Source organism: Sciurus carolinensis, chromosome 7 (genome assembly GCF_902686445.1).
Source record: "Sciurus carolinensis chromosome 7, mSciCar1.2, whole genome shotgun sequence".
In the NCBI taxonomy this organism is placed as follows: Eukaryota; Metazoa; Chordata; class Mammalia; order Rodentia; family Sciuridae; genus Sciurus; species Sciurus carolinensis.
Window position 1 is genome coordinate 103,617,499 of NC_062219.1, and position 17,548 is coordinate 103,635,046.

Sequence of the window (17,548 nt, forward strand, 5' to 3'; positions counted from 1 at the left end):
CCACAGTAGGCATGGGGACAAAGGTAGCATGGTACTCGTTGAGCTAGGGACCAGGGTGAGGGGGAATAAGGGGATTACCAGAGGTAGGCAGGGGACTATATGCCAAGCTAAGCAGGTTGAACTTCTTCCTAAGAACCAAAGAGAATCATGAGGAACTTTAAGCAGGGGTGACATGACCTCTTCCTCTTTGCTCTTTTAAAAAGATAACCCTGAGCAAAAAAGATGAAGGTATAATAAAGTAATAAATGGGTCTGGGAACAAGAGGACCAGCTAGGAGGTCAGTGGGAGAACGTGTGAAAGCTGGACACTGAATTGTACGTGTGTACTTGTGTGTGTGTGTGTGTGTGTGTGTGTGTGTGTGCGCGCGCGCGCGTTTACATGTGTGGGTGTGTGCAGGGGTGAGGATGGAATATGAAATCAGAACACCCAGATAAAGTCCATCTTATTAAGTATCCGCCCTCTTCTGATTGTGATTGGTCATGTCAGGACTGTAATCCAGGAGCTTATTGGATGGTGGAGCTGTTCGTTCCCTGGGTGGGTTAAGCAGAGGGACTCCTGGGAGATGTAGTTTCTGCAGCTCTGCTCCCTCCTGTAATTTTGTGAAAACAAGTGTCTTTCCTCGTCTTCCCTCAGCCCTTCTCCCCAAGGCATCTCACCCAGCAGCTGAGGCCAGGAGCTGCAATCTTTGAGAGATCCAGAGCTTTCAAGAGTGAAAAGCAAACTCTGGACAGGAATTCTGCACAGCTAGAGGAGGAACCCTGGGTTCTCCATCTTTAGAAATGTAGCCAGACAGCACCCATGCCCAGTTGTAATTTCACTTGTGTTTACCCTGTGCTCCTCCTGTCTTCTGGTTTTCTCTCCTTACATCACACAATTCTATAAGTGGAGAGGGGGAAGAAATGTTGGAGGCGTGATAAGGAGTTTTAGAGTGAATGACTGTACTTAAATCAGAATGTTCTATTGGTTAAACAAGTAAAAATTTTAAAAAATGTTTTGGTTAGTCTGTAAATGCTTGTTTATCTCCTTTAAGATTTATGGGCTGGGGAAGGTGATAGGTAATTAAATATATGATTTTTAATGTAAATGATGACAATAAGGTAGGGAAGGAAGATTTTATTTGGGTGAGGGACATTGGATAGGGCAGGTGTTAGTTTCTTAATTTGATATGGAGAAGGAAGAAGCAGAAGTCTTGCTCCTGAGTGTTTCAGGGCTGAGCTGAGATGAAGGCTGGTTCTGAGACTCCTAAAACCTAGGGAATTCTAACAACTGACATCAGTTGTTAGTGACTGTTGGAAAGTGGCAGCATCCAAACTTGTATCAGAAAATTAAAATAGTTCCTCAGTTCCATCTTTCACCTGCCCTAGCACTCTACAAAGAAATAACTGCAAGGAGGATGATGGTTGTTGGTCTGTTGAGATTATAATAATGCTTTGGGTAAACTTTAAACTTGGAAAAGTTCTAGACTTGGGGGTGAGAGAGGCCACTGTCCCAAACTCCAAGGTTCTAGAACCTCTCCAAGCCTCAAACTTCTTCCTCAGCCTCAGCAACATGAAAGAGCCCAATTATATTCACCAAGTCTGATTCTAGTTCTAACGTTTCATCATTTCTGTGATGACAATATCTTCATATGTGCTCATAGACCCCTGAGCATTCTCAGAGGCCCCAGACAAGTTTGAATGATGATTTCAGACCTGGTCCTGGTTCTTGGGTGAAGATGTATCAGCTGGTTGACAGTGGATAAGAGGAGTGAAGAGACTCTGCTACTCCCGTCCCTTGCCTCTTTTAACTGTCTGGTACCTCAAAGGCAAGGGCCTACACAGAGCCCTGGGCCATGGATACCACAAGGCTCCTGGTAAGGGGGGAACTTGAGCAGTTGAGTAGAGGCTGGGACCATCAGAGGGGTAGAGGGAGGGAATCTTCATCATTTGGCAAGAAAGCATCAAAGGCATCTCTTCCCTGATGAAGGACTCATTCTTTCATGGGGGTTGAAAATATCCACTTAAAACACCTACCCTCAAAGATTAGTTGGAATGAGCATGTATGAGTTAAGTGTGTTTGTAGCTCTTCCTTTCTTTTCATTGTCTCCCCACACGCCCCTCTTTCTCTTTTGATGGTTCTAGGAATCAAATCCAGGCCTCGTAGATGTTATGCATCTACCACTGAACTACATTCCCCAGCCTCTTCCTCTAAATGAGATACCAAAGATGCTCTGAAACTGTAAGGCCTAAAATAGGCAGTATCTTTACTCTTAAAAGGACCAAAACTGGTTACCGCAATACAAAAATATACTCCAGTCTGGGCTCAGACAATTGTCACCCTCAGCCCTTACTGGGTGCCAACGATTCCAGGGATAAAGAGGAGTTGTGGTGTTTGGGTTGGCTTAAGGAGATTTGCTAACACCACCGCCGCGACCACCATCATCACTGCAGTCATCAGAGCTGGGCTTGTGATCAACTTGGTGAACTCATTCCTAGGGCCACTTTGGAGAAAGGACTGGGGAGCAAGACTTCCTCCAAGAAGCCTACAGATATCTAATTTGGGTGACAATCAGAGACACCTAACATAGTCACATCAAAGAAGTCTGACTGCAACATTTACCTGATTACTCTTGTTCATTTTCTTTGTAGTGCTGATCATTTATTTGCAGGTTCACTTAATGATATTTTTTTCCTCTTAAATTTACAAGGAATATGAGGGCAAGGATGATGTGTTCTTTTTTTTTAAACACGTAAACCTTTCCATCTAAACCATTTTTAGGGGTACAGTTCAATAGTGTTAAGTTTATTTACACTACTGCAAAACAGATCTCCAGAACTCCAGAACTTTTTAATCTTGCAAATCTGAAATTTGATACCCATTTATCTTTGTCCTTTTGGGTAACTATCATGAAATTCCATAGACTGGGTGGCTTATAAATAGCAGTCATTTATTTTTTCAGTTCTGGAAGCCTGGAAGCCCAAGGTCCAGTGCCAGCAGATGTGGAGTTTGGTGATGGCCCACTGCTCATGGACAGCTCCTCTCCTTTGACTGCGACTGCATTCTCCTATGGTGGAAGGTGCCAGGCATCTCTCTGGGGCCCCTTTATAATGGCACTGCTATGATTTGAACGTGGGTATGCCCATCAAAGCTCCTTCATTGTTAAGGCTTCATTCCTCAGGGCAACAGTATCAGAAGTTGGGGCCTTTGGGTGGGGCCTTATGTCCTCATGTCCTTGGGGATGGATCAACATTTTCTCAAAGACCTGGGTTAGTTCTCTGCAGACCTGATTAGGTCTTGTGGGACTGGCTTAGTTACCAGAAGGGTGGGTACTTATAAAACAACCTGGCACTGTCCTTGTTCTCTCTTGCTGATGAGCTCCTTCTGCATGTGCTTAATTCCCTTTCTGCTTCTTGGCAATGATAGGATGCAGCACAAGGTCTTCACCAGAAACTGACCAGATGTGGCCACCTGACCTTGGATAGAACTGTGAATCAAAAATAGCCTCATTTATTTATGTTACCTACCCTCATGTATTTTGTTACAGAGACAGAAAATAGCCTAAGACAGGTACTGATCCAACCATGAGAGTTCTGTGCTAATGACTTAATCACCTCCCAAAGGCTCCATCTCTTAAGAACATTGCTTTGGGGATTAAGTTTCAATAAATGAATTTGGGGGGAAACACAAACATTCAGACCAGTGCCACTAAACGAATACTTCCCTTTGCCCCATCCCAGCCTCTGATGACCATTGTTAATATATATAGAGAGATATATATTTGATTACTTTAGATGCTTCATATTAGTAGAATCATACAGTATTTGTCTTCTCTGACTGGCTTATTTCCCTTAACATAATGTCCTCAAGATTCATCCATGTTGTATCAGGTGACAAGATTTCCTTCCTTTTAAGGCTGCATAGTATTCCCCTGCATGTGTATACTGCATCTTGTTTATTCACTCATCCATCAACAGATATTCAGGTTGTTTCTACCTCTTGGCTATTGTGAATAGTGTTGCTATGAACATGGGTGTGACTATATATCTTTGACATCCTATTTTCAATTGTTTTGGGTATATACCCAGAAATGGGATTGCTGATTATTCTATTGTTAATTCTTAAAGGAATTGCTATATTGTTTTCCAAAGATGATGTGCATGTTTATATGAATGAATACCCTGTGCTTCATATAATGCCTGCTCATAAAGTAGACCCTTACATGTTGCTTGAATTGAATGAAAATGGCAGAAGAAACCAGAGGGTAACCAGGAGACAGACATGGACCATGATTCTTCTTGGCTAAGGGCCAGTCATGATCATTAGAAGCCCTGATCCAGACACCTGTTAGCCTCAAGGCCAAGGTAGAATGAAACATAAGGAAAAACCCAAATCATTACTGCTTTCATATAAGGATCTTTCAGTTAAAAGCCTCAGTTCCCTTACCTTGAGTTTACCTTGTTATTGACCACATTAAAATTGCAAATTTCTCTAAAGGAAAAGGAGGGGAAAGGCAGGGGGTTTGTGACTCAGTGGCAGAGCACTTGCCTAGAATGTGTAAGGCCCTGGGCTGGATCCTTAGCACTGAAAAGCTGGGTATTGTGGAGGCTGTGGTTGTAGATTTCATTCCTGCTTCCAACCACAAAGAGATGACCTCAGGCGGGGTGCTCTCTCATGGTCATTGTGTTCGTCAGCTTGGAATCTCTGTGACCAAAATAAGTGACGAGGCAAACGTAGAGGAGGAACAGTTTATTTTGGCTCAGTTTCAGAGGTCTCAGTCCACAGACAGCTGACTCCACTGGTCAGGCCCAAGGTGAGGTGGAGAACCAGGCGAAAGGGCAAGGCAGTGGGAAGCTGCTCGCCTTAAAGTATAGCTGCATGAACTTTCTTGAGCTGACTCAGCATGGGAGCTGGGGGTACCTTTAGGAAGTGCTATAATGTAAATGTCCGCTAAATTCATGTGTAGTAATTTAACAGGCAGTGTGATAGTATTAAGGGTGGGGCCTTTGGGAGGGAATTAAGTTCCAATAGCAGAGCCCTCATGAGTGGAATTAGTGCCCTCATAAGGGGCTGGAGGGAAGCAGCAATCATCCCCTTTTACTCTTCTGCCATGTGAAGACACAGGGCTCAAGGTGCCATCTTGGAAGTGGAGAACAGGCCTTCACCATACACCAAACTGCTGATGCCTTGATTGTGGACTTCCCAAACTCCAGAACTGTAATAAAAAAAAAAAAAAATTTTTTTGTATAAATTACCCTGACTCAGGTGTTTTGTTATAGCAGCACAGACTAAGGTAAGAGCACACTCCAGTGCAGTGGGAAGTCAGGCTAAAGTCTGGTCAAGTCTCTTAGGTAGCATGTGACAAGTCCTTTGTGCTATGAAGTAGTTTCCAGGAGGGGACAGGAAGACTGGTGTATTTCTCTCCTGGGAGGATCAGACTTAACATGAAAGACCCTGCACCCTGTTTTTACTTCTACCTTAGAGAGCCGCTGATCTGGCAATAGAGGGGGGATAATGTTACTGAGGAAAGAACCCCCAAGAAGCCCCCACTGCTGCAAAATTTGATAAGGCTGCTGCTTTCTGTGCTCCTTTAGGTCATCCGTGAAGCTCCTGGTATAACAGAAAATGCTGTGGAGGCTCCAGATAATTGAGCTTGCTAATGTCCTGGGCCCTGTGCTTTGCCATTGCTTTGCTCAATCTATAGCCTATGGCAGGGAGAGATGGAACCAGAGAATAGTTCTACTGGCTCCTCTCCACCTAGGCTATCTACCTAGAGTCCACAGACTGTGCAGGACCTAGAGAGACTAGCTACCACACAAGGAGTCTCCTTGTCCAGCCACAGCTACCCCAATCTGTTGACAGGGAGAGATAAGCATAGACCTGTTGGTTGACAAGGAGAGATAAGTATGGACCTGTCAGTTCTGTCCTCTTCTGAAGCAAACAGCAGACTTCTAAGTAAGCCCTAGGTGACTGTGCACCCACACGAGTCTGCCTCATCGTAGAGTACAGTGACTGTTCAAACATCCCAGTGACAGTCAGCCTTCCTCCTGACTTGACCCCTCTTTGATCTAACTCCTGAACAGCTCACTGCTGAAAGGCCAGCAGGTCATGCACTGGCCGGCCATGGAGAGGAGGCAGGTTCAAGGTAGGGCCAGCCGCCCTTCAGCAGATGGGGTGCACCCAACATCTTTGTTGGAAAATCCTTAAGCTGCAATCAAATGGAACAGACTGGTTCTCACAGCACAGTTGACAGAAATATCTTGGGCCAGACTGCTTTCTTTGTTAAGACAGTACCACCCACAGCTGTAAGCACAGCTGATTTCTCTTGCAAAGGGAATGGTTATCATGAAGATCAGAACTGACTTTGGAAGGCCAGGGTTAGTGTGCGGTAATGCTTGTAGAGCCCCCAGCTTCAGCCTGAAAAAAGGAGAGGAAAGATAAGAACTCGGAAGTGCCATGACCCTGCTCTCCATCAGCTCCACTACGGCTCTTTGTCACAGCTCTCATGAGGTTAGTCTCAGCCTCAGGTATCTGTGACACCCCCAGGACTCCAGAAAGTTCCTGTTTCCAGACACTCTCGTCTGTCTTCCTCCTCTTCCTGACAAGGCACCTGTAAGCCACCAAGAAACTGGTTTAAATGTTCCAGTGAGGAGTCGCAGATAAGAAAAGCTTAAAGTTCTCAAATTTTGATGTCCTGAAAGAGGGACCCTTGAATGCCATAAAGCAAAAGAGAAAAGCTTGGGTCAGGTGTGGGGGTGTGCACCTGCAAGTCCCACCACTTGGGTGGCTCAGGCAGGAGGATGGTAAGTTCAAGACCAGTCTCAGCAACTTAGTGAGACCTTATCTCAAAAAATTAAAAATTAAGGGCTCCTTGGTAAAGCACCCCTGGGTTCAATCCGCAGTACCAGGAAAAAACATAACAGAGAAATCTGGAGGTCTTACAGCTCCAAAGGAAGTGGTTTGAATGAGAACAAGAGGTCAAGAAATCAATTATGATTTGAAATTATGTATTCACTATTAATTTGACAAACATTCCTTAATTCCATGTCAGATGATGTGCTAAGTGTGCAGTCCAGGTAAGAAGAATAAAACATGGTTCATTTGGAGAGTCAGATGTATAAACGCTAATTGTAATGAAATAAAAGCACTCACAGAAAAACCTTGAAGCAAGAAGGTGAGATCAAGTGAGGTGCCAAGCAACTCAGTCTGACCCTGTCTCTAAATAAAAATACAAAATAGGGCTGGGGATGTGGCTCACTGGTTCAGTGCCCTGAGTTCAATCCCCGGTACCCGCCCCCAAAAATAAATAAATAAAAAGAAGGTGAGGTCATTCCATCCCACTTTCCTCTACAGGTATATGTTGCTGGTGGCTCTCTTGGTGAAGGCAATTGGGAGCCCTCCACCATAGCCCTTCTTCCCTCTTCCTGTGCCCCCTACCCTTTTCCTTCCTTTCCTCTTCTTCCTCTCCCACTGCCATCCAATGGATCTCAAGAGTACCAACTGGTTCCACTAATAGAACACAGTGTTAAGTAAGTTACTGACTCCTATTCTAAGGAAACAAAATCTCTCGGTGGAACTCGAATGCCCGGCTCCTCAGCCCTCAGCTGTGGAGAGGGTTCATTATGTTTGCTTAATATTTTTGTGAACCAAAGTTTCCTAAGCAATATGAAATCAAGTTCAGTTCCCGAGCTTTCTAAACCCATCAGATAGAAATAGCCCAACACAGACAAAAAAAGTATCTGGATGGTTTGGTTTAATGTGTTTCTTTTGAATTTTAATTTTAATTTCCAAAAGATAATAATTTGCAACTATTATCAGCTTCAAACAGAATAACTGAAAACCCATACTCATCACCCAGATTTTATACACATTAACATTTTATCATCTGTGTTTCAAATATTTCTTTAAAATAAACTATTTGGAGTCAACTAATGATCCACACCCCTTTCTTGGTTCCAGAAGAAGCCAGTGAAGTGGGTCTGTGTCATTCATTTCCATGTTAATAAAATAGTAAGTTTATATGCTTTAAAACTTCACATAAAAGGTCTCATACCATGAATATCTTTGCTACCTGATTTTTTTCACCCAGTCTTCTCCTGATATGGGAGTTCCATTAAACCTCTGTATTTCTTTGTGAGAATAAACCTGGTTTTCATTTCTTGTGTTATTTCCATGCTTTTCTCTGATTTCTTTCTTCTACCTCTTCCTGTCTTCGGTGTATTGTAGTGCTTTCCTTCTTCTTTCCCCCTACAACATGGAAATGATACATTTTATTTTAATTTTCCAGTCCTTATCCTTGAATTGTAACATGAATAACTTATTCCATAATCTCTGTTCTCCTCCCAAAGAACACCAAGACCTGAGAATATTAAACTTTGTTTGGCTCTGGCTACTTGCAATGTTATTATTGTCTAAAGTAGTGCCGTCTAATATAGTAGCTGCTAGTTACCTGTGGCTATTTAAATTGAAATTGACATTAAATAAAATTTTAAAAATTTCCTTATTCACGCAGTCACATTTCATATGCTCAGGAACCACATGTGCTACTGGCTACCATAACGAACAAAGAAAATATTAGAACATTTCCATCACTGAAGAAATAATTATTAGACATTGCTAGTTATTTCCATCTAGTTTCTACTCCTATCGTACTGGTCATTATGAGCAGCACTGAGTTTTAGAGTCTTTCTTAGGTTTGCTGTAATGTTTACCAATTTCTTTGCTTACCTTTTTTTTTTTTAACCTTTGTTTAGGTTATATATCTTATAGAAACATGATATATAACCTAAACAAAGAATATACAATTATTTTTTAGGTCATATTTTCCTTCCCCTACTCTGTTGCATTATCAGCGATATCCTCAGTTCTGTCTTCTAATTTATCTCCTTTCAAATGTGTCTACTCTGCTTTTAACTAGATTATTAATTTATTCTTTAATAAATATATTTCTCAATTATAAATGTTTGATTTTCTCAAATCTACCTCTCTTTCAGGGTCTTTTTCTTTTCTATTTCTCCACCTTAAAAAAATCCTCTTTGTTTTAAATAATGTTGATCTTAGACTATATCCAAATTTTTCTGAACCTCAGTTGTCTAAATTATGAAATGGGACTTTAGACTAAACGGTCAGTAGGTTGATTTCCAGCCCTGAAATTCTAGTATGTAGCATGACATTCACTGATTTTTTTTAATCGACATTGTTGTAGTACTTTGCATTTCTAAGTAATGAGGATGGCACTGGTGCATGACAGTGTATAAAGAATGACTATTTAAAAAGCTACCTTCCCCAGACCTCAAAGGCTCTGAGCCAATACCTCCAGCTTTCTCAGATCCCCTTCCTGAATTAGCATAGAGAGAAACAGGTGGCTAACCAGATGGACACAGGCCAGGAAAAATTTCCATTGGGTTTGGTTTCAGATCAGAGGTAATTTTTTTGGAGGCTCATCAAAGAATCCAGTGAAAAGCTGAGAGAAGAGGTGAACATTAAATCTCTAAGCTTCTCAGACAGAGATCTTTGTATGGATCCTTATGACCCCCAAAATGGTTTTCCTACCCTCTCTAAAATTAATAGAATACTGGAGGATTGGAAATACAACGAAGGCTTGTATTGCTTTTTATCTGAAGATTCCACAACTGAGTTGGAAGAATGTAATAAGATGCTGAAGGGGAACTCTGAGTAGGACCTCTGGTGGGGAAGGGGAGGTGACTTACTATATTTCACTACTGTGCAAGTGAGTGATCCATACTACAATTTCTGCAGATTATATCTTGCAGTGTCTTACACATATTTTTCAAATTCTGCTCATATTTTGTCAAATGTTCAGAGAGTAGAAGATGCAGCAAGATTGATTCATCCTAAACCCTGGCTTCTCTCAAGCTGATTGTGAATGCTGAGGACAGGAACTATAGCTTCTCAGGCAAAAGGTATGGATCTAATTAAAATTAATATTCAACTTACTTTGAAGTAGCACTGGCTCTCCACCCCGATTCTCTCCAGCTGCAATCATGAGTTTTTAAAAATTTTATGAGTTGATTTACTTCCTTTGCTTAGAGTTTTAGGATAAACTTGATTTAGGTATAATATACATATATTTTGCCTTAAAAAGGCAAAACATATAATTTATATGTTCTTTGCTCAACAAAATATAATTTTTTTTTCCTTTCCCATAATGTCCTAGACAAAGTTTTGAAACTAAATGTCAAGGTTGTATTCCTCTCCTTAGTGATGCTGTTTCGGGAGATTTGGTTGTCTCTCAAATTTCTTTTTCTTTTTGTCTTAACTACGAAACAACTGTTCATTCTAAATGAAGATCTACATAAAGATCATTAACCTCTGTATGCTTTCTATAAGCCCTTGAGTCTTGTGTCTAATTTTTACCCTTCCCCCCTTCTATCCAAATATGTAGCTTTCAATTTGGGCAGTTTTCCACCTGAAATGTCTCACCCTCATTTTTTTTTTTGTTCCTGACTTCTCTTTGAACACCCTTTCTTGCCTTGTTTCTTTTTATGTGATTAAAATTATATCCATTCTACACATGCTTTAGCCTGAGCACTCTTCCTAAAGTACAACTTTGATACTGTCTATCCTTTGCTCCAAAGCCTTCCATGGTTCCCTTTTGCCCACTATATCAAGCACAGTCTTCCTACTCTGCTGGTCAGTGTCCTTTAGAGTCAGATCTGATGTACCTGATTGCTTCCAGTCCTGCCCTACACCTACATTTCCCTCCAGCCCTTCACTCTGGCCTCTTTGGTACCTCCCAAGTGTTTTGCCATGGCTACAAGAAATGTCATTGTTGCATCTCCCCAGAGGTAACACTGCCCACTTTTTGGTCCTTCAGTATCCAAGGGTGATGGGTTCCAGCTGCAGTCACCCAAAGCTTTGGAAGCTTAAGTTACATATACAAAATGGCATAGTATTTGCATAGAACCTATGCATACTTTAAATCATCTCTAGATTGCTTATAATGCCCCAAACAATACTATGTAAATACCACGGCATGTAAGTGTAGGTGCTATGTATTGTTTAGAGAATAATGATAAGAAAAAGTTTGTATAGGACAGATAAAAATACATTTTTTTTCCCATCTGGGGTAAGTTGAATACACAGAGACAGTGCGTATGAATATGGAGGGCTAAATTCTTTAACCTTTCCTTATCACTTCTGGGCAAATTTATACCTACTATTTATTACTGCAAATGATGTTTTAGTTTTATACCAGACCTATAACATGTTTTCAATTGATCAAAATATTTTAAAATATAAAATATCTGTTTACTTAATATTTAACTTCTACTGAATCTTATGAGCCAAATTCTGCCTTTGGATCTGAACATATTCATTTGTTCTTAACCAGTGTTTGATGAACCCACATAGACCCAGGTCCTATTCATGCCTCCATCCCTTATTGGTGAGGACATCTAGGATCTTTTAAACTTCAATCTCCTCATCTGTAAAATGAGGATGAAAAATAACAATCTCCCAAGGTGTGGTAACAATTCAATAAGACTATGTGGTAAAGTGCTTAGCACAGTGGCCAGTACATAGTACTTCTCAATGAGTAAGTGCTCTTATTTCAAGCTAAATCAGCTCTTTCAAGAGAAAGATTTTATACTCTAAAGTTGTTTGGCCCAATAGGGTAGCCAGCAGGCAAATGTGGCTAGTATGAATTGAGATTTTAAAAATTGGATTTTAAAGTCAAGACATAAAAGTAATATATCTCCTTAAAGCATTTTATATTAATTACAGGTTGAAATGGTAATATTTTAGCTATATTGGGTTAAATTAAAGATCTCACTGAATTAATTTCACCTATTTTTTTTTTTTTACTTTTTAAAATAAAAACATTTATTTAAGTACTACTAGAAAACTTAAAATGTATAATGCATTCTATTTTTGTTGACCAACACTGATCCAAAGTCTTCCATCCAGGACAGAATTAGGTATACAGATGTTCAGATAATATTTGTCTGGTGGATTGATATAATTAAGTATCTTCATCATTTTGTAACATTAACAGACTATATCTTTTTACAAATACACACTTAGAGCCCCACCGATGGCCCATGCCTTTAATTCCAGAGATTCAGGAAGCTGAGATAGGAGGATTGCAGTTTTGAAGCCAGCTTGGGTAACTTAGCAAGCCCTGTCACAATATAAAAAAATAAAAAGGGCCGGGGATGTAGCTTAGTGGGAGAGTTCCCTTGGGTTCTATTTTCAGTACCAATAAATAAATAAATGCAAAATTTTGACAAATCCAGGCAAATAAATCATATGGAGTTATTATTGGAGAATTTCACATGCCATTTTGTATTCACTCTACTAGTTTTTGATAATTACTTTCTGCAATCCGTGCCTCTAAACTTTGAAGCAAAGCTCTTCAAACAGATCCTCAGTGTTATGGTTTGGATAGGAGGTGTCCCCCAAAAGCTCACATGTGAGACAATGCAATAAGGTTCAGAAATGATTGGCTTGTAGGAGTCTTAACCTAATCATTGATTTAATCCCCTGATAGGGATTAACTAAGTGGTAACTGAAGTGGTAGGGTGTGACTGGAGGAGATTGGAATTGAGGTGTGGTTTGGGGTATATATTTTGTATCTTGAGTGTAGAGACTCTCTCTCTGCTCCCTAAATTCATGTGAGCTGCTTCCCTCTGCTACACACTCCACCTTGATGTTCAGCCGCACCTCAAGCCCTGAGGAATGGAGCCTGCCTTCTATGGACTAAAACCTCTGAAACCATTGTAATAGCCTGACAGATCTGGCTCCATGAGAATGTTATGGGCCAGATTATAAGGGAAATGACTAAACAGACTCCATTTTGCTCTGAGACTCCATGTTATATAGGAAATAAGTTTTTCCCATGGAATACCCCTCTGTACCCATCATCAGTTACTTAGTGTGATATGTTTAACAATACAAAATGACAATTCTTATGTAATAAAAAATTGCTCTCTTTTGATCCCTATTGCTCCAAACCAATGTACCATGTAAATGGTTATTAGTGGTTATTAGTAACCATTCTTTAGTTTGTACCTAGGTGACCCATTTCCCCCTCTGTCGATCTCATGATGTTAGTTTGTAATTTAAAATCATAGCAACAGACACTTATGATTGATGTGATTTTTGGTATAAGAACCCCTACAACCCTGTGGTCAGGGCTGTTCTCCCAATAGCCATTTTTTGGGGCTTTGTGTGAGACAGTCACCTGGCTGGCTTAATAAAGACTCTCAAAATTTGGACTTCTCGGTAGTGATCAGTCTGTTCTGAAGTTGTGCCCCATAACACCGTAAGCCCTCAAATATTTCCTCCTCTACAGTTGTGCTGGTCAGGTCAGCAGTGAAATAGCTGAGTAAAACACTCAGTAAAGACTTGTGCAATGAAGAATGGAGATGATTTCTCAGGGATTAAGAAATCAAACTGCTGAAATTAATGTTGGCAAATGACAATGAATCACAAATTGTTGGCAGGCCAAATGTGTTGTTAAATTCAATGGTAAAATCAGAATCGTGATGCTCTTTGGATCCTAGATCTTCCAGTTCTTTTAGTATTTCTAACCCGAAGGACTCCAGGAATAAAAGATTGGGGCATAGCTGAGAGCAGAGACAAAAGAAAGGCCGATAGACTTTCAGAAGACACATCGATTGATTTCAGAGGCCACTGGATATTTCATAATATTCCTTAAACATGGGACGAATGTGTCTGATGGCTTTTAAAACTGGTAGAATTGGAGCCAAATAAAACCCTGTGAGTTACTCATTTAGCTAAATGGATTTCCAGTAGACAAGGTCTTACTCAAGGAAGTGTCTGGATTGATTGTATTGTAAGATTTTGGTAGGAGTGGGAAGGTGGCTTGAGTTTGTTTGTCTGAATTATTCCAGAATGCACCAGGGTGCTTTGTCACCATTCTCTTCCCATCTCTTGACCCCCTCTTCAACCACCAATACCATCAACAGTACTGACAGTTAATGTTAATGCTTACTACACACCAGGCATTTTTCTCAATATTCTATATCCCTTATCACTTCATTGAATCATTCTTTTAGCTAGATGTTACTTGTAGCCTAATTTGGAAGAAGAAACTGAAGTACAGAGAGCTTAAGTAAACTGCCGGTAGTCACACAGCCAATAAGCAGAGAAGCCAGGAAGTAACTAACCGTACATCTGGAGAAATTTCTGACCAGTTCACACCACAGAAGAAAACAGATCTACTTGGCTGGGACAAGCCTGCATCTCTTTGAGTTATTCCTTAAACTTCCCTAGCACCCAGAAGCATAGATTTTTCTAACCTCTCTGCTTTTGTGGCTTATAAATAAGTGTTGAAGAACTGATAATGAATTTCTTGAGGGCCTAAAGTAAGTTATTAACCACAGGGAATTGTCTGAAATATTTGCAACATAAAATGTTGTTCATTGGTTTAGGGAAAAATATATGTCATTTAGGAAATATTAGTAATGTCTATTTTTTTGTGACATTGAGTACTTTTTGGTCCCTGAGGACATGGAAAATTGGAAATATTATATATAATTTGTAATCTCTGTATTCCAGTCTTCTTGCAAATTCTGTACTCTAGGGAGCCCCCTAGCGTTTATTTAGCCTTGGCAATTGTCTTGGATCCATTAAGGCAGAAAGAAAACAAATACGAGGAAAGCAAGAATTTGAGCAGATATATTCCTTCATTAAGTAATATGTACTTCTTCATTTTGAGTCAGAAATAGAGGGGAGGGACACTGGCTAAGCTCACCTGGATTTTAAATTAAATATGTACAAATGTCCTTAATTCTTTGTTAAGAACAACCCAATTGCTCTCTGTGGGCAGTTTGAAGGCATGGGAGATAGCCAAGGAAACATAATTTCTCTGCTTAATGATCTCATGCCCTCATGAAAACAGGGAGAAATACCAATTGAATATCTATGTGTCCTTCATGGCTAAAGATGATGACATTAGGGCAAATCAAGTTTTTATCAAGGACCATGGTATAATTCATTAAATGGAATTTGTCTTTATACAGTTTCTAAATTTGCCATAGGCTTAATGAAATGTTAGAGTAGAACAGATTTACTAGAAATTTTCTAATTTAATTTCCTCATCTCCTATATGAAGAAACTAAAGAATAAAAAATGACAGACTGTTAATCCTTTGGACTTTTCACTGCAAATGACTTGATCCCTGTGCTAATTTGAACTAAGCTTCCTGGTTCTAGTGTTAATTTCAAGGTGTTTCTAGAGCAGAGATTATTATCAGTATTGTATCCAATATATTCATAAAATGAGTTAGGATCAAGTGATAAAAATATTCTTAGATTAATAAGTAATTACTTCTTACTAAATAATTGCAAACAGGATCCTTGTTCTAATTTTTTTGTTTTCTTTTATTTTGCTTTTTATTAAAGTGAGCAGTCAAGTGACAGCCTTTTTTCTTTGACTAAGGATCAATTCATCTGCCCACTACAATGGCACAAAACATGTAGTAACTATGAATTGAATAATGATAACTAGAAAGACATAAATACACACACACACACACACACAAATAAATGGTATGTACACTTTGTTTAGGCAGATTATACTTAGGATATTTATCAGTTCATAGTCCTGGACACTTTCACACATAAGCTAATAATCAGTTGATGGAAATTTCAGTTACAGAGTTACCAAATGTCTTTTATTAAACAATCTGATCTTTTAGCTTTTTGTTCAGTAAAATTAAAAATATATGCTGGGGCAATGAGTAGGTTCTTTATTGTGCACTGAGTGGTTACATGGGGATGTACAGAGGTGAAAATTAATTGAGCTATATATACACTTAAGACGTGTGCATTTTATTGCATACAAATTTCGCCTCAAAAATAAAACTAAAAGATGCAAAAAATCCTCCAAGGTCTAAAACAAACAAAAAACTTGGATATGCAACTGATAACTTAAAAATTATAATTTCAGACTTGTTGTACAGTATCTTAATTACTGATTGATATTTAGTCAATGGTAGCATGAAACACCTTTTCTCTCTTGTGTTAATTTTTTGGTAAACTAAGTTTCTGTCGACAGCAGGATGGTACCATGTTTTGATACTCCATATGTATAGAACAGTAGTTCTTAGACTATGCCGAAGTTACTCCACTTTATAAAGCAATAACGTGCCTTGAGCTACTTTACTTTGAGTTTAAGTGCTGAGGTGGAATGACTCTATACCTTGTTTGTACAAAGTAAACAACCATCAACTGCCTGGCACAACCCAAAACACAAACTGTTAGATAAATTTATCATGCTAAAAAAAAGACCACCTGTGAACTTATTGAATTCATCAGAAGCACATGGATGTATGGTTGTATCAAACCAAATGTAAAAAACCAGGCCCATGAGCTTATGGAACACACCAGACCACCAAATAAAGCAACCCCTTCATTCAGGCCCATAAAAGGAGGAGCAACCGGAGTCTGCATACAGCGAAACCCTGACCCCATCATCTGGTCACTCCTCATGAGTCTTGTACAGGAAAACTGCCACAAAGAGTAACTTCTTTGTCCTTGGCGTCCGCAGAGCAGTTTCTCCTGCCCATGGGACCACCCGCCCCACTCCAAGTTGACATCTCAAGCTGACACTCTGAAACTGCTTTCTGTCCAGACGTTGGCCAATAAGTTCCTGCCCTTTGACAGTTCTGCGACCCTGAACAAGTTCTTTGGCTAGTTCTAATCTTATCAGACCGCCTACATTTTTATCTGCTCTCTGCCTTTGCGCTCAGTTCAGCCTCCTGAACCCCTGGGACTGCCTTAACCCTTTCTTAACCTTTAAGTTTGGAATAAAAGAACTTGTGTTTGCCTGGATTATGACTTATCAGGTGACCTACAAGTGTTCGCTGAACTGCCATCGATGAAGGTGGTACAGCCTAGAATTTAATGTTATTCAACAAATTCTGACATCGTGGAAAAACACTAGTGTTTGGTCCGTTATCGCTCTAGCTAGCTCACGACAGTTATTTAGAATACTGTGATCTTTTTATAAGGGAAGAAAGCCTTTAATTCACCGGTTTGCAAGTAAGATGGTGAGGTAGCTTCGTCCCGGATTTTGTATGAGAACACACAAGGAGGTCCTAGAGGGGCGGGGGACATACCTCACAGTCCTCGTGTCCTGCTGTTTTTATAGGATACTTCAAGCAACGCTCTTCAGATAACAGATGGGTCCTGCGTTAAGTAAACTTTTCCTTCAGATGCTGATTCTAGTTTCCATCCCACACATTCTCAAAATCCACTCTCCCCGCCATACTTGAGGGCTGTTATGATTTGGATACATTCTAAAACCCATTTGCTTTTATGTTTTCACCTCCCTGCGTTATAAACCCCTAATTCTCTTATGGTTAGTTTACTTTCAAGAAAAGTCCCACTGCCGGATTAAACTAGACATTGCTGCAAGCCAAATTGCAGCTTGAGAAAAAAGAAAAACTCAGTACTAAGATCCGGAAAAAGGAAAGGACTACAACTCCCAGAATGCAGCGCTCTCCCCGTCTTTTAGAGTCCCTCCTTCCGGCGGCCAGATGAGCATGGACCGCTCGCTTCTTCTCTACCCCATTCGTCAGCCT

The 17,548-nt window shown here is 40.1% G+C and overlaps 1 long non-coding RNA gene across 2 annotated transcripts; it reads right to left on the reverse strand.

Annotated features, from left to right (window-relative positions):
• Positions 1-4,719: 4,719 nt before the first annotated feature.
• Positions 4,720-17,438, reverse strand: LOC124988847 (uncharacterized). Of its 2 annotated transcripts, none has more exons than XR_007109506.1 (3): positions 17,084-17,438; positions 8,030-8,223; positions 4,720-5,191 (listed from the first exon to the last, which is right to left on the reverse strand). It is a non-coding gene; the product is annotated as an uncharacterized LOC124988847 (long non-coding RNA). The 2 variants fall into 2 exon arrangements; XR_007109505.1 differs by having other exon boundaries at positions 8,048-8,223; positions 17,084-17,436.
• Positions 17,439-17,548: the final 110 nt, after the last annotated feature.